The following is a 3,931-nucleotide window of genomic DNA, read 5'->3' on the forward strand; positions in this document are numbered from 1 at the left end:
GTTCATGGTATGGCTATTTTTGTGTTGAAATTTATAAAAATCAATTGAATTGGGAAAATAAAATTAAGGAACTTGGGGAAATATTTAATTCGTTAGTGGACAAGCGGAAGTACAGTAGATAGCAAAGACGCTAACTTGCCAGTTGCCCAATAAAATAAAAACAATTAGTCCCATAGGCTGAGGGATAAGTACATTATATATTTTACTAAAAGCCAACAAATATGTTGGAAAATGTATCTTCTTAAAAAAATTGGTTTTAAAAAATGTTCCCTGGGTCAATGGCCCCAACAACGCTCCCGTCCCATTAGACCGAATCCCGTTGGATCGAAAGTCCCATTAGACCGAATCCCATTAGATCGAATGTCCCATTGAACCGAATCCCATTGGACCGAAAACGCCAAATGTGCGGGTTAATTTTCATACTTTGGCGGGTTCTTTTTCTTAAGATTGGCATTTCAATGTCTTAAATATATTTTTTAAGCTGGTTATATTCTGAAATATATATAAATACTGCAAAAGCTACACGTAGAATGCCGATCCTTGAAGCTCGATAATGACGCTGGGAAACCTCCGAAACCAGCGAAAACAAAATTTCTTCAGTTCAACGAAAGGTACAACAATGCTGTAAAAAAATATCAAGCCGCCATTGAAAATCCCAAAGAATGTAAAATCAGTGCCGCGACGAAATTACTGGATGCCATATCATCAAATATTGTAACGGATGTTTAAAAATTTTGAATGGAATGTAACAAATATTCATAAAGGAAATAAAAATTAATAACTGGAATGATATAATTGAGACTAATTCTTTAACCTAACCAAACCTAACCTTACCTAACCTAACCAGATCTAACCTGACCTAACCTGACCTAACCTAACCTAACCTAACCAGATCTAACCTGACCTAACCTAACCTAACCTAACCTAACCTAACCTAACCTAACCTAACCTAACCTAACCTAACCTAACCTAACCTAACCTAACCTAACCTAACCTAACCAAACCTAACCTAACCTAACCTAACCTAACCTAACCTAACCTAACCGTAAGGCAGATGCAACTAATTTAGTTTATAATGACTTTAGTATGCAAACACACGAATGTTAGTATTACGAAACTTACTTTTCCTTTCGAGGATTCGATCCAGGGTCTGTCGATTGATGGTCCGATACTCTTCCACTAGGCCACGGTGAGACGGAAACCACCATTGCTTAATTAACTTTTGACGAAGAATTATAAAACACTAACAACAGATAACATTTCTGATAAAAAATTCCCAATAGACAGAAACCGCCCAACGGGCTTGATTGAGAAAAGCAATACTTAAAATTTCGATTTATTGGGAATCGGTTTAACGGGATTCGATTTATTGGGATTTCGGTTTAACGGGATTCGGCGTAATGGGACAACTCCCCAACAACAACCTTAAATAACAGATATTTTATAGATAAGAAATAATTCAAAGGCACGCAGTTACTACGTTATGATGCCGTTTAAATTTTCTATGCATGGCCATTTGGCTGCGAGGACTTGATGTAGGGAGTCAAGTGTCAAAAGTCCACCGATGTTGGTTGGGGTCCTTGAAAATATTTTTAAAGCAAGTTTCGATGGAGTTTTTATAAGATGGTGTTGGTTGAATTGAGAAAAGGGTGAAGGCATGAGGCGTAATCTTCAAAAGGATCATTGATTTTAAATTGCAGGTGTATAAAAACGACGCTAAAAAACTTTCACTTCATCCTGGCAAACTTTGTCTTTTTCCAAAACTTTGGAAATTATAATTTTTTCTCTATTTTCTCGTTTTCGAGGAACTTGGAGTCGCGTAATAGCATTTTCTGAATTTGCCTATTGATTTTCTTTTACCATTTCACCAACGCTTTCAATTCTCCACTTTTGACCTTAAAGGCATTTTTACACTTTGATTTATAAAGTAAGCGATAAAAAGGAAAAGCGAAAGACTTGAGATTTCTAATCATAAGTGCTTCTATGAGAGCTTAAAAAAATTAATGAAAACTTACATTCTAGACAAAGCATTGAAAATAAAACATAAGTTGACCAAATGAATGTGCTTAAGTGTCAGATAATCAAATTTTCAGTTTTAAGGACATGATTATAAACATCTACGTATCATCCTTTCTTATAAAAAAAATTCGATTTGACTAAAATATTTTCCTACATGATTAATACTCGACTCTAGCTCTCAGTTGTAGTTCTCTCAAGAAAATTGTCTCTTCAGGGATCTGTAAAGGTATAAAAGTGTATCATTTCGACTAACATTAAGTTTTGGTAGTTTTAAATATTTGTATAAAGGTAAAATAGCAACAAGCACAATCTGATTACTAGCGACATCGTATTAAATTAGCACTTCAATAAAATGAAAATAAATATAAAGACCCCAAAGATATAAATTCAAAAGTATCCGACCCCTACTGATAGAAATTAAATAATATCCAACCTCACTGATAGAAATTAAATAATATCAAACCCCACTGATAGAAATTAAATAATATCCGTCCCCACAGATAAAGAAGTACCACCCCGCACCCCAACACTTTAGAGATTAATTAAGGATGAAAACTAGGCTTTCCTATCGAGTCTTTATGGTGCAGACCATGCAGTGGTAGAGTGTCTTACTGCTACGTCAGCGTCCCGGGTTTTATTCCCGGGTGCGTTGTGAACATTTTTTAATTAAAATAAAATCTATTACCGAGCCCAGTTAGCCCTATGCGGCCCTATGGGTGGGTTGAGGTACTTTAGAATTCCTTTCTACCTAAAATCTGACGATAGCGAAGCGAAAACTACGGCCACAACTACTGCTATTACTACTGTTACGGCTCGGGGCAAACCAAGAGCCTATCGTATACTACGATGTGGCTAAAAATTAAAGTTTTTCAAATGAGATGTGATTGCACTCGCAAATGCTCAATGACAAAAACCATTCTTAGACATTTTATAAACTTTTCTCCTTCAAGGTTACCGTAGGAAAAATTAATGGGGATCGCCATTGTTATAAAGATATCCCCACTATAGCCATCTAGCTTCAAAGTAAAGCGTAAAGGCCGCATTTAACATGTTCAAAAGGAGTAAGTACAAAATAAGTCGTTTCAAATCTTGATTTCTCCAATGATTTATTTCTAGTTTGTTTTTGCCTGCAGAGGGGAAGCAGCATACTCCCTATACTATAGACTCGGCAAATATTCGCTGGCGACTCGCCGAATATAAGAACGCACCAGCTGTATTTGAAAAAAGAAGAGGTTGCATTGATGGGCATGCACTTACGAATAAAAATTTTCAGGCGGTGAAGAGGAAAAACCCTGAAAGTTCCAAATCTGAAAGTCAAAGAAAAAGAAACGTCTATCCGCCCGTACAAAAATTCACGGCTGCATTTTTGCTGTTAATTAGATTTTTTAGAGTCTGCAATATATTGCAAATAAACTGGAATATTCTGGAAAAATACTGGAATAAACCTGAAAAATGTTCAATTTCAGACAAAATTAAGGTGATTCCAGAGAGCAATGCAGAACATTTTAGACGTTTTGCAGAAAAAATATCTTGCGTTGGAAAACTCAGTACAACAGTATACAAAATTTAGCGACTCTAGAGTCATAAAATAGTTACCTTACAGCTAGAAAACAGAGGGGAAATAGTAACTCCCGTAAGAAATCAGGATGTTTGTAGGCTCATTCCAAGTACTGTACCTTCCAAATATATTGTATGCATGTTACAGTCAGAAATTGCTAAGTTTGTAGGATAATTGCAGGCGTGTTTCGGATACTTTTTACGATAATTGCAGACGCGTTTCAGATACTTTTCAGGATCATCACAGGCGCGTTTCAGATACTTTTCAGGATCATCACAGACGCGTTTCAGATACTTTTCAGGATCATTACAGGCGCGTTTCAGATACTTTGTAGGAAAATTGCAGGAGCGTTTC

At 36.1% G+C, this 3,931-nt stretch overlaps 1 long non-coding RNA gene across 1 annotated transcript; it reads left to right on the top strand.

Moving 5' to 3' along the window:
- The first annotated feature begins 292 nt into the window (after nt 1–292).
- On the top strand, nt 293–795 carry LOC149713623 (uncharacterized). The gene is made up of 2 exons (XR_016369313.1): nt 293–403; nt 482–795. It is a non-coding gene; the product is annotated as an uncharacterized LOC149713623 (long non-coding RNA).
- Nucleotides 796–3,931: the final 3,136 nt, after the last annotated feature.

Source organism: Phalangium opilio, unplaced genomic scaffold (assembly GCF_054372755.1).
Source record: "Phalangium opilio isolate 3A_F unplaced genomic scaffold, DU_Popi_V2 ptg000009l_1, whole genome shotgun sequence".
NCBI classification, from domain to species: domain Eukaryota; kingdom Metazoa; phylum Arthropoda; class Arachnida; order Opiliones; family Phalangiidae; genus Phalangium; species Phalangium opilio.